At 41.7% G+C, this 14,014-nt stretch overlaps 1 protein-coding gene across 7 annotated transcripts in view; it reads left to right on the top strand.

The window, feature by feature from the left end:
- Positions 1-1,003: 1,003 nt before the first annotated feature.
- The window catches only part of UNC13D (unc-13 homolog D), a 56,498-nt gene continuing 43,487 nt past the window's right edge, over positions 1,004-14,014 (top strand). Inside the window, exons 1-2 of one of the 7 annotated variants that reach the window (XM_083725643.1) lie at positions 3,951-4,108; positions 4,949-5,074. The gene's annotated coding sequence lies outside the window, so the exon portion shown is untranslated. Of the gene's footprint in view, positions 1,114-3,889; positions 4,109-4,948; positions 5,075-6,590; positions 6,778-10,653; positions 10,975-12,965; positions 13,068-14,014 lie in introns of those variants that run through there. The other 6 variants (XM_083725640.1, XM_083725642.1, XM_083725645.1 and 3 more) reach the window with 6 other exon arrangements.

Here is a 14,014-nt window from a genome sequence, read left to right as displayed (position 1 = left end):
CGACTTGCAACCTACCATACTAGTGCTGGTGACTTCAGACTGTTTCTCCCTGAAGCAAGTTCAAGGAATCCATGAAGTCTGCTCTCACCTCTCATCACCTTCGCCTTCAGGTAGATGGAGTAAGCAGTGCCACACCTGAAGAGATGGACACCCGCTTGATATTGCATTCATTTGTTGAAACAGTTTTTATGCCATTAACCACAATTGTCTCTAAGCAAATTACAAGGGTACAATACAAAAAGTAAAAATTGGAGGTATAAAATCAAACTTCATTTAAAATGTCTGATGCAATAAATTAATCTTCAGCAGGAGCTAGAAATTCAGTAGGGCAGGGTCCTGTCTGATTTCAGCTAGAAAAGAATTCTGTAAAATTGGGCTTGCGACACGAAACACACAGCACCTGGTGGGTAAGGTTACTAACAGTGACTGGCCCAAAGGCCTCCATGGTCAGGGAGGGATATAAAGAGTTAATGCAATGATGGCATTGGTGGCAATGTCTGTTTCTGGGGGTCTATTGTTCAATAATATGTGACTGGAAGATGACATAGTCGTCTCAGTGATAATGAAAAATTATCAAAGATATTTTGATAATTTGCACAATTCTGGAACTTATTTACACACACACCATGCACATGTTGCCAGTGGAGGCTGGTCCACTAAGGCATAATCCTTCCAGGAGAATGCCAAGCAATTAAAAAGCCCTCCAAAATCTGAAAGCCACAATTTCCTCTCCACATACACTTTTTACTTCTCACATAAGTTCTGCAAACATTTCTGTCAGTCAGCTCTGTGCAGCACTCAGCCTAATCCCAAAACCCAGCTGTAGCAAAGAAGGCCTTCCCATGTACCTAAGCAGGAAAACTCTACAAGTGATCAGACAGCCCTTCAAGGCAGGCCTCAAATGAAGGCTTCCACTTCATCTGTTATGCAGCTTAACCAGCATTCATAACAGTATTGACCTATTAGGGCTGCCTTGAAGAGCAGTCTGAGCATGCTCAGAGCTGTTTTCTTTAAAGAAAGCAAAGCACATTCTTCGTAGTTCACCAGAAGGGTATGCTTGCTAGCTTGAGCAGCTTTTTAAATGAAGAATAATTGTTAAGGTGAACAGTGTGTGTAAGTATATTTCATTAATATCCATTCTCAAATAATTTGCATTCATTTATGTGAATGGGAGGAGAAATGGTGGGTGGTTTCTATGCCTGTTGCAACCTTCAACACTGCGTGTTGTTGGGACAATAGGGTTTCTGGGTGTGTCTCTAGATTTGAGAGAAGTATAGAGTTTTGCATTCAAACAGGCTGTGTGGTGGTCTTCTGTGAGAACAGGGTGCTGGACTAGATAGGGATAGGATATTCAGCAGGAAATTCTACTGTGGCGATTATGCAATATATTACGTATATAAAGGTTGCTTGTGGAATCGCCTTATTAAATACAGACAGAAGTTCTGTAGTGGTGAGGCAGGTGCACTCTGTGCATGCTCACACTATTTATTTTGAGGCTTATATCCTTTAGGCCTAATTCTATATCCTGTGCTAAGGTTTATTAGGAGGAGTTGGTAGTGCTAATAGTCAAAGCCCTTAGTCTGTATCACACCCTGATTGGGTAGAATATTGCCTGCACATTTTTCTTCTCAGTATAGTCAATTGGCAAAAGCCTCCCTATTTTCATACCTTTAAAAATAAGTACACCAGAGGATGTGGAGACTTAACATAAAAATCCTCCTTTCTGTTACTGGCTTATTGTGTGGTGCTGAGAACATTAATCTTGTATTCTTTCATTTAATAGGCTAGCCAACCAGCCATGAAATGAAACAATAGTCAAGAAGCACTTCAGAGACTAGTAAATATTATTCTATACGATTTCAGAGATTACCGAGAATGATGCATACGACAAAGGGGGTTTTAGCTTCCAATAGCTTATGCCATAATGAATTTGTTAGTCTTTAAGGGGCTAGTACTGTTTTTGTTGTTTCTGCTGAAACTGGCAAACTTAAAATGCAATTCAGAAAAGTATGGCAGTGCAGAGCATGGTTCAGATGAGAACTCTGTGTGCAGCACCTTTATGTAATACAGAATTATCAAGTGCATTCTGCCCCACAGAGACTAGCTTGTCTTACCTGGGAGAGGAAGCAGTGGAAGAGGATTGGAAGAAATTCAAGGACTACCTACAAAAACATTGTAAATTATATGAGTGCTAAGAAGGATGAGGGATTTGAAAATAACAGGGCACCATAAAATTTGGTTGAAAAGACTGTGAAAATGAGCGAATTTTATGAGAAAAATAAATTTTGAATAAATATTATGGTAAGATTAGATATTTAAGACCTAGATAAAAATATTCAAAGTTAGGAACAAAATATTGGAAAAGTGTACAATAAGAACGGAAATAAGGTGATAAATTGCTGGTTAAAGTTTTATAAATTTGGAAAGTAGGAGCGAGAGACGTGAGGAAGTCCAAAAACGAAGAAAAGTTGGTTATTATACGATGCGAAAATTTATGTTTGTTTTTCTTTTTCTGTTTGCTTTTTGCTGTGCTGTTTTTCCTCTCTATTGTTATAAAAAAAAAAACTCTTAATAAAGATTTCTTTTAAAAAAAAAGAGACTAGCTTGTCTTAGCAGACAGCCACACGCTGGACTTGCCACACATTTACATGTAAAGTCCAGTGTTTGTAGGCCTGAATATCCTTAATGTGTGTCCCGCATTCTTTTTTCCCTTTTATACTAAGAGCTGTTCAACAGTGGAACAGACTCACATAAGTCTGTGGGAGACTCTCCTTCCTTGGAGGTTTTTAAGCAGAGGTTGGATGGCCACCTGTCATGGGGCAGACAAACTAGAGGGAGACGTTTATTTCCGTTTATCAATATTACATTTAAATCCATTCCACCTTTCCTCCAAGAGGTTGAAGGCGACATTCATGGGTCTACTCTTTCCCCATGTTATCCTCACCGCAACCCTGTGAGAGACAGCAACTGGGCCAAGGTCACACAATGAGTTTCATGGCCAATTTTAACCTTGCTCTGCCAGGTCCTAATCCACTTAAATTCCCTCCACCTTATTCCACATCCTGGAAAAAAGATACAGAAGTAGATAAGCAGGGGGTATAGGCATAGCCGGGGTGTGTGTGTGCAGGGGGGGTAGCTACTCCCCATCAAGTAAAAAAATAAAAATAATTAACTGACCAATTGCATCACAGGTAGCTCGATTCTGCCACCCCCCAACAAAATTCCTGCTCATCCCCAACATAAATCCTGGCTACAACCATAGCAGGAGAATAACGGTTTCTCATAGGTCAGAGAAAAATTATGGGGTTCTTTGTTTACAGTCCTGTGTGGCACCTTTAAGGCTAACCAATTCAGGCTGCAATCCTGTTCCTACTTATCAGGGAGCAATCCCTATGGAATTCAGTGGGGTTTACTCCTGATTAATACAGTGATACCTCTGGTTAAGAACGTAATTCGTTCTGGAGGTCCGTTCCTAACCTGAAACTGTTCTTAACCTGAGGTACCACTTAAGCTAATGGGGGTCTCCCGCTGCCTCCACGCAATTTCTGTTCTCATCCTGAAGCAAAGTTCTTAACCCGAGGTACTATCTCTGGGTTAGCGGAGTCTGTAACCTGAAGCATCTGTAACCCAAGGTACAGCTTCGTTGGCATGAACGCACACTCAAAATTGTGACAGCAGGGAACTCTTCAGAACCAAAGTAATACACTTTTCAGTTTGGTTAGGTGCTGTTTGTATAATTGCAATGCATAAGCATCCACAGTAGCTTTGCAATGGAAGAGGATGGGGGAAAACCAGAACAACTTGGTCACACACACCTGTGACCACTCACTGGCCACGCCCCCCCAATGACCTCCTAGCAGCCCCACCTGGTCTAGTGGGTGCCAGCTGCTGCTGCTGCTGCTGCATGTTGCTGTGTCCACTCCTTCAACAACCTCAGGGGATTTATCAGCGCTGTCGTGCTGCCTGCGTTCCTGCCCAGTGCTGTCTTGCCCATGGGTTTACAATGCAGTGAGTCAGTCCAGCGCGTCAGCTGTTAAAGCAGTTTCCTGCATGAGAAGCAAAGGCACACCTGGCAGAAGAATCTGTGTGAGAAGAAGAAGAAGAAGAGGTGAGTTATGGCCTCCCCGTAGCACTGTTGCAAGCCCACCCACCTGGTCTTTATCTGGTTTAGCATTTGCCAGTAAGCTCTCTCCCAAAAAAGGAATGCGTTGATAAGTCTGAGAGATGTTTCGCGGAAAAATGCTACTTGCAGGAAAGAATTCAAGGCAGAGCAGGGTGGGGCAAGCTTCAGCTTGAGGGTTGTGTTTCAGATAGTGCTGTAAGAGTTTCACTAGCGATGGCACCCCAAATAATTGCCCGAGGGAGAAAAATCTGAATGGTGCCCTCCTCCCATTTTACTAATAATGTTATGATAATTTAATTACAACCTACCGGTTGTACTTTTCTGTCAGCTAGCCGCAAAGACAAAGAAACCTTTTTGAAAATGTGTGTGTCAGGCTGCTGTTTGAGAAGTAGTCTAAAGGTCACATCATCAGTTCTTCAAATCATGAATAAAAACCACAGCCCTCATATATGTTTGCCAGTTGTCCAGAAAACTAGCCTGTGCATAGTTCCACCTGCAGTGGTTCTCAACTTGTGGGTCCCCAGATGTTGTTGGACTACAACTCCCATCATCCCTGAGCTCTGGCCTTGCTAGCTAGGGGTGATGGGAGTTGAAGTTCAACAACATCTGGGGACCCACAGGTTGATAAAGGCTGCTCCACAGGAAGCATTGATGGCTACCATTACTTGAATGACTTTAAAAGAGGATTTGACAAATTCCTGGGGGATAAAGCTACTAGGCATTATGACTATTCTCTATCTTCATGGTCAGTGATAGTAATACTTGTACCTGTTGCTGGAAACTGCAGGTGGGGAGAGTGGTCATGTGCTCTGGTTCTGGTTGCAGATTTCCAGCAGGTATTTGAGTGGCCACTTGAGAACAGGATTCCAGCCTGATCCAGCAGGCTTTTCTTATGTTCTTCGCCTGATCTGCTCTTGTGCCAATATACACTAGATGTGCAGAAATCAGCAGGTGAGGCTTTTCATGGCATGGAGAGGAACGTTATCATCTGTGTTAAATGTCTAAAGATCAAGCTGTTTATCCATCTAGCTCATTATTAGTTACTCTACTTGTGACAGGCAGTAGCTCTGCATGGTTTTGAAAATGAGAGTCCTTCCTATCACCAGTTACCAGATCCTTTTTAACTGGAGATGCCCAAGATTGTACATGCAAACAGTGATGTAGCATGGGTTGCCAGTGCCCTGGGGGGCGTCGGAGAGAGGGAAGTGCACGGAGTATGCATGCACATTCAGTGGCATCCGCGTCAACCAGGAGATCATTGTTTCCTTCAAATACAGCAGGGGTGGCCAACTCCCAAGAGACTGTGATCTACTCACAGAGTTAAAAACTGGCAGTGATCTACTCCCTTTTGTGGGGTTCAGGTCAAAGTTGTTGAGTTTTTTCAGGGAGGAGATAAAATGGTGAGCTTTTTTTAAGGGGAGCCACAGTTATTCAGCTTCTTTGGAGGGAACCAATGATCTACCAGTGATCTACCACAGAGGTCCAGTGATCTGCCGGTAGATCATGATCTACCTGTTGGACATGCCTGAAATACAGTATTTACTCGAGTCTTATGCACCATTGAACCTAATGCACACCTCAGCGTTCAGAACCTTGAAACAAAAAAGAAGTATTTGCTGGCGAATATAAATGTGCCATCAAATGTAATGCACACTTTAATTTTCGCAATGTAATTTGGCCAAAAAAGGTGAGCATTAGATTTGGGTAAATACGGTAATCCTGGGCACTGTGATTTACCTTTCAGTTACAGTTCCCAGCAACCCATAACAAACTACAATGCCCAGAAACAATCTGGGTTTTACTTGCTATTCAGACTCCGATATTATTTACCAGGTAGAACACAGTTTTCTTTGTTGGCAGTTCATGCTATCATTTTCTGTATTCCACAAGAAGAGGCATCATCTTTCAGAAGCAGAACACAGACCTGATGTGACTTCAGTACAAATGAGCCACCTGATGGGAAATAAGTATGTTCCTCTCTCTGTGTGTAAAAAACTAAAGGGAAATCACACAGTGAAATCAAGGACCACTTCTGCATATTCTTGGTGCTAAATAAACAAGCACCTGCTTGGTTTAGATCATGAGACTGCAGCCAAAAGGTTTCTCCTTTCACAGGGTCTTGCTTTTAACTTGGAAGGGTGACTTGCAAAATTCTCTGTCTCCCCCAAAGAGATTGAATATATGCCGGAAGCCAGCCAGACCCAAATGGTTTGAACAACAGTCACGCTGAGCTCACAGCACAGGCTTTTTTACTATTCTGCTTATTAGGACTCCACGGAAGACCAAAAATAAATAGAGCGATTTGTATTAATTCATTTTTTGGGGCCAGTGCAGCCAATTAGACCAGAGCAAGAGCTTACTCTGGCCTTACCAGCTGCCTGTTGTTAAAGGTCCTAAGTGCATACTTCCTGTCAACAATGACGGGGTTACTGTCTGCTTGACTATAATCAATGGATAATGCAATAAGAAACTGATTTACGTTTCCGCTCTGAGGCGGAATGGGATCGTATGATCTGCAGGGTGCTGCTACTATTGAGGGAACAAAATCCTTCAAGGAATAGAACAGCTGGCGGCAAAGTTCAGCTTGGCATATCAGACAGGCAGTAGCCGGGTGGAGCACTGCTGTGTAAAGAGCAAAAATGAAAACAGACTAGGTAAGCGTTGATGTTAAATATATGTCTGATGGGAGAAGCTGCTTTTGTGGGTGCATCTTAGAACGTCTTATAGTAAGTTGGAAGTTTCTGGGGATTTCAATATTGAAAGCGACTTTGTCTTGCATTGTTTGTGATAATGGATCCATTTCTGTGCCACACAGATAAGACCACACACTCATGAAATGCATCAGCTAATCTGAACTTGACTACTATATGCACCTTGTGTCACTATTAAAGAATTCTAGTGATTTTATCATGAAAATGCTTTCAGAGGGACCCCTTCCCACACACCCATCTTTTACCACTGTTAATCATTTTGGTTATGATGAATGTGGGCGTGTGGCTTAGCGAGTGACCCTATGCACGTTTACTTGGAAGCAAGTCTCACTGTGGATGAGGTTTATTCCCTAGTAAGTGTACTTAGGAGTGAAGTCCAATGGTCCAGAGGCGTAAAAGAGATAATTATTCATTCAGTGATCATCATGTGCTGTTTGTGTAGAGCTGAGTTAGAATTTGCAGATGTGCCATGTCCCCTTGAAATAAATTATGGGATGCTGCTACAGCTCCATAGAATATTGTGGAACAGCCCTTTTTCATGCACCCCAGTGGTATGTCTTCCAGTGTTTTAGAATATTGATCTGGCTACTTTTAACTCAATGGATAAACCTCCGTCCAAATACCACTGGAAGTATAGCTTGAGGCCTCTGAACACAGGATATGTAGGAGATGATTGGAGGTGGGGGAAGAGGTGCTCATGAAAAATGTATTCCTGATGCAGCATACATCTCTCCAGTTTATCAGTAACTACACTTATGTATGTTTATAACATGCTTTTGCTTGCCTTAAGGAAAACACTGTTAAAACTATAGACACTAACGCTTTTGAGGCAGGATGTTCTGCATAGCAAATCAGAATTAAGTGAACACTAACAGGACAATCCAATGCATGTTTGTTAAGAGTCAAGTCTCAGTGTGTTCAGTGGAGCTTCCTTCCAGGTTAAGTATGCATGGGATTGTAGCCTCAATCTATACTGTATATTATCTCAGGCCTTTGGCCTTTTAAACTGTGGGGTTATTGTTTTTGTTTGTTGTTATGAGATGTATTTTTGTGTTTTTATATTGAAAACCGCCCCGTGATCTTAATAATAATATTTGTATACAAACAAAATTTCATAATTTAATTCTCATGCAATATCTAGGCTTCATTTATTTATTTTATGACTCACCATGATATTCGACAATCAAAATACCTGAGGGTGAAGACAGGCATTCTAGAGACTCAGCTATGCTAGTAAAGAAACAGTGATTTGTATTTTCTAAACATGCAACACCAGATGGCGCCAGAGAGCAGGAAGTTTTAAAACACAATTTTCTATAGAGATTTTTTTTTCTTTTGCTGTAACAATCTAATTCCGGCATAGGCAAACTCAGCCCTCCAAATGTTTTGGGACTACAACTCCCATCATCCCTGACCACTGGTCCTATTAGCTAGTTATGGGAGTTGTTGTCCCAAAACATCTGGAGGGCCGAGTTTGCCTATGCCTGATCTAATTTCTGACTTATTTATAGCATTCCCCCGTGTCTAGATCCACCCTAAGTGTGGTAACAAATGCATGAAAAGACTTGCATTTCAAGTCACATGCTTGCAAGGTGGAGGGAATGTGCTGAAGCACCTTCCGCTACCCTTTAAAACGACTTGTCTATACCCCTTAAAATTGTGCAGCTTGACCGAACTATATGGAATAGCGATAATATAAAATTACCCCATTTGTTGGTTACGTTATTTTGTTAATTCCCTGGAATATCTTGTGTGTCTGTGTGTTTAAGGGAATGAGGAAGTAAAAGTGAAAGAGAGATGGAACATGAGACACACGGTGATAGGGTTAGAATGAGTGTGTTGAGGACCAGAAGTTCATCCAGATCTCTTTTGCTTTCATTCTGAATCTTCAGCTTTCAAGTTATGTTCTGCATCCTTGATGAGAATGACATGCTTGTTGAAACAAAAGGCAAGGTTGTTACGATGCAATGAGAGAACAGGCACAGGAACTCTGCAGCTTTCTGTTAGAGCTGCTGACCTAGCTCTGCAGCAATAATGGCCGGACAGTGATTGTTATGTTCTGTTGGCCATGAAGACACTCCCCCTGCTCTCGGATACTTGATCTGGAATTCGGAATGGGAGCTCAATTTCCTGCATACTCTGTTTTAACTGAGGCAAAAAAATGTTCCGCCTTCCTTGTTGGGCTGCGAAGCAAAGTAAACTTCCCTATTTGAAGCTGCCTCTTCTTTTCCTGCCTTGACCCTTTGAAATAATACTCTGAACAGCTAGAAGGCAACACGGCGCTGAAGTTGGTTCCTCATTCCTTCCTTGCATGAACTTGCCGAACACAGCTCAAGTCAGAAAAGTTTAAAAGATAAGGATTCTATGTTCCCGAACCCCAGATTGAACTTTGGTCTACCCCATATCATATTTTGTTTATTTCATATTTTGTTTATTTTTGTTTATTACATGGCTTGACTGGGGGGGGACCCCTTTGAGTGGTTAACAAAACTAATAAAACAAAAACAAAATCAGTAAAAAATTTTTTTTAAAAAAAACATCTATTTAAAACATAGTAATCTAAGCAGGTGTTTCCACTGCTCTCCAGTAGCCTTATGCAACCCACTGTCTCTTCTTTCCTTTGCCTCTGGAAGAAATAAGGGGAACACAGGCCTGAACTTAAGCAGCTGGTATGCAGAATCAATCACCATTACTGGGGCACTGATACCCAGGCATAATGGGTGGTATTTAATGCTACTGCTACTCAGACTAGACCTACTGAAGTTAATGGACACGCCTAACTTAGGTTCATTGGGTGTGGTTCACCTAACTAGCTCTGCCAATTTGGAATCTTAGGTGAAAAGTTAGTTTGTTGATTTCAGTGAACTTAGGCACATAAATATGACCAGGCAGCTTTTTAAGGCAGGAATTATTTTGATGCAATCATTGATAAGCTACAGCTGTGGACTTTTCTGGCCCGGTAGCTGCTAAAGGCACAGACCCAGTGTGAGGAGGTGTTTTCCTATCTGAGTGGTGTAGTCAGCTTCAGATGCTGAGTTGTGTACATGTGGGGATTGTGTGGAATAGTAAACGCGAGTCGTTTTCAAATTGTACAGTCCAGGGAATGTCAATTTTATATTTGCCCTTCAGTGCAAAATCTGATTTAAGGGCATTATACATTTTAAACAGTACCGGGCCAGTTTAAACAGTCATGGTTCCCCTCAAAGGATCCCGGGAGCTGTAGTTTGTTAAGGGTGCAGAAAGTTCTGAGGAGACCCCTATTCCCCTCATGGAGCTACAATTCTCAGAGTGGCTGAATGGTCAGTCCCAAGGAATTCTGGAGATTGTAACTCTGTGAGGGGAACTGGGGCCTCAGAAACCGCAGCTGCCAGATTCTTTGAGGGAAGCCGTGTCTGTTTAAAGTGGTATGATACTGCTTTAAATGTGTTCATGTGCAGATGGGACCTAAGACTCAACATCCTCCCTGTGAATGCTGCTGGGATTTATACTGATAGCTTCCAGGGAAGGAAGACAAGGCAGGCATTCTTTGCCCTAGCAATTGATCATCATGGACAAACAGCAAGCTGTCCATCATTGCAGCTGCAATTGAAGAAAGTGTTGCTGGTCAGACAAAACAAGTTAAACCAGTTGACTGATCTAGTCTGGGAAATCTTACATTCCTAAAAAAAAACCCCTTCAGCTTGTGTATTTAAGACTTCTGGTTTTGGAGCCCCACTGGAAGAAAAAACCCAGAAAGAAGCAGTTTCTGAGGAGAAACTGAGCAGGGGAAAGGTTGAATGCTCACTTCTGGTCTTGGAGCCCCACTGGAAGAAAAAACCCAGAAAGAAGCAGTTTCTGAGGAGAAACTGAGCAGGGGAAAGGTTGAATGCTCACTTTCCTGTGTGCCCTTGCATTGTAAAGATTTGGTGGCTGGTCTGCTGCTGTCTTCTGTACAGTTTGTCTGGCCTGGACCTTGACTAATATTCTTGGCAATGTGGCCACTTGGTAACTGACTGTAAGAAGAGTACTCCTTGGGTGGCAGCAGTCTCAGCTTTGAACACTGTATTTTCCCACCTCATCCCTGTTTCATTGACTGCTTTTCAGGACTTTTGTACCTCTGGTTCATTCAAGACTGTGTGCGAGAACCAGTTATGGGTGGAGGTAAGTATTCAATTCTATTTATGTTGGAAAGGGTTGTTTTGAAGTTGAACCAGTAAAGAATAGGTGAAATGACTATTTTGTGCTGGAATTATCATCACCATCATCATTATTGCAAGGTTTGAAACCCCGCCAGTTGTTCTCCAGGCATGGTCATTCGGAGTAAATATTGGTCTATGAACAGAGTAGTGACAGTTGATGGGAACTGTGCCAAAAGGATAAAAGAAATATTAAATATTAATTGCTTTGTTATATTAATTGCTAGTTATAAGGTTAGTTAGTCTTTGTACAAGGAAATCACTTGGTGTTTTAGTATGTTACGGGGCTGGTAGGAGAGGACTCAGACTATTGTAGTAGTAGTAGTAGTAGTATGGTAATTTATACCCCGCCCATCTGGCTGGGTTTGCCCAGCCACTCTGGGCAGCTCCCAACAAAATATTAAAAACACGATAAAACATCAAACATTAAAAACTTCCCTAAACAGGGCTGCCTTCAGGTGTCTTCTAAAAGTCAGATAGTTGTTTATTTCCTTGACATCTGAAGAGAGGATGTTCCACAGGGTGGGTACCACTACCGAGAATTCTAGGATATGTGGAGCAGGGATGTGTCTGCCGTCAGTAGCAATTTCCCCATCTCCAAGGAATATCAGGACTGGAGTATGTTATAGGAAGCTTCAGGTGTCACTCTTGCTTTTAGTGACAGGAGGGGGAAGAATGGCAGTGCATAGACCATCTTGGTTGTGAGTCCTGGAAGATTTTTTCCCAGCCTTGCAGGCCTTTTCCCGCCTGGCCTGATCTTAATTTTAGATCTTCTTTTGATTTATGTTAAAATTGTTCAACTGGGTTGTGTACTTTTTGATGTTTTAGTTATTGTTTATGACTACTTTTGTTATATTTGTAATTATGTGATTTCCCCCCATGTTGTAAGCCACCTTGAGCATGGAAAGGCGGCATACAAATAAAATGATGTATGTTTATACAGTGGAATAGAATGGAGATACTGGGGTTGTGTTGGACTTAAATTTCTTCACCGTGTCTCAGTTCTTCATGCCACCACGGCCCCCTTTTTCCCCTTCACCTAATTATTTTTTAAAAACATGTACTTAAGCTCCTTCAGATTTAAATCCAAGCCACACAACAAATACAGTTCTCAGATATCATAGTTAAACATACTCTTTTCTTCAGATGTGTGTCCATCAGTCACACTTTTAGCATTCTGCTCTGCATTTCTGTTGGCAGACTTCCTACCACAGCATTGACAATGGCTACGTCAGAGAAGGGCCATGTTGTCTGGGGGTATATAGAGGTCCTGGAAGTGTGCTTTAAGGGTGAGGAATGGGCTCAAAGGGGTCAGGTTGTGATGAATTATGCCTGCTTTTCAGGTGCAATTCCACATCTTGAATGAAAAGAAGCATCTAAGAACTAGTAACAGAGCAAAGTAAAAAATTGTAGAACACCAATTAGCCATGATTACAGCAGTAGAGTGTTTTTATTTTTTGTTTAGCCTGATCATCTTCTGGCAGGGTGGGGCTCCTTTCCTCTCCTCCCCACTTGCAGGCTCCATGAGCTGCAAATGCTAAAGATTAAAAATAAAATAAACAGTGGTAAGCAGAAGGTGGATTATGGTGCCTGGTGAGATTCTTGCAAAGAATGCAGGACTAGAAAGACCATCATTCTGATTCAATAAAGCACTTCTTATGCAAGAACATGGGTGCATACTTAGGATTACTTTATGATTTAATTATACTTTATATATTAACAGACCATGAGTCAGCTCTCTTGTGCCATGAATTATAAACACACCAATAGACCCTAAAGTCATCCCACACTCCTGTCATACAGGCCAACGCAGCTACAAACTTGCTTCACTTTGTCCATGACAGTGCACCCACTTCAATTGCTGATTCTTTGTCAGCTCTGTTTTCTTTGTAAATGAAAACAGGGGCAGTCAAGAGATTCTCCTTTCCTATCTTCTTGTTGACAAGGGGGCCAACAAAGGAAGAAGCTCACCATGTCTCTCTCTACTAGATGAAGTGGATGGTTGGTGCCCACTCTTTCCTGTGTGCTCATTGCATTCAAGTGCGCAGTAAGAATAAGGTACTATTTAATTCCAGCCGAAAACAGCATAGAAATGACGTCTCCAGCGTTTTCTAGGTGCATACACAAAAAAAGACTCTGCCACAGTGTTCTCAAGAAAGAAATGTGTTCATTGTCATTGGGAAACTTCTTGATTTCTGAGAACTTCAGAAGGACAAGTGTCTAGGTCAAACTGTTCTTTATTGGGAGCAGTAATTCCAGTTACATTAACTCAAAAACTACCCAGTGGAAAAGCTCATAGGTCTAGGATGATTTGTAGGTGATTGACGTAATTAAAGACCTTGGTCACCATCCTCTCAGCTCTTTATAAACATCACTGTGAGTGCACATATTCATTTCAGTACTGTATTACACTGAGTTGTTTCGGCATAGGAGTAACTACTAGGTCCTCGCTTGTGGAATTGCCAAATAGTTAGCAGCTTCTAACTTGCCTTAATTTCAACATGCAGTTACATGCAGATGCAACATAGCTCTGTTTCTTTGCAAAGAAAACAATATATATACAGGCACAGTTCAGGCAATATTAATATCACCCAAGTTGTGGATATCTACTTGTCATTATTTTGCTCTTACTCTCAGTGTGCTATATGGACATGATCCAGCCAAAGTTAGACACTTGCAAGTCTTATTTGTTCAAATGCATGCCACCTTGAGCTCCTTATAGGAAAAGTGGGATATAAATGTGGTAATTGATGATGATGATGAATGTAGTTTTCATTAAGTTGGAGGCCGCTGCCAGTGAGGACGGAGTATAGTGCTATATAGATGTGTGGTCTCTCATGTGGATCCAGAATTGGCCTCCACAGTCACTTATGGACTCATTGTTAAAACCGTGTTTATGGAAGACAATCTTGCTCGGCTACGAGTGAACGCCAAAGAAAGAAGAAAGATACAAACAATTTTTTGCAGCTTCAAGTACACATGTGCTGTTATGTCAAGTTTATGAA

This window comes from Podarcis gaigeae (genome assembly GCF_964106915.1).
Source record: "Podarcis gaigeae genome assembly, chromosome: 2".
Classification (NCBI taxonomy): Eukaryota; Metazoa; Chordata; class Lepidosauria; order Squamata; family Lacertidae; genus Podarcis; species Podarcis gaigeae.
Note: the sequence above shows the minus strand (reverse complement) of the source record. Positions and strands in the feature narration are given on the sequence as shown.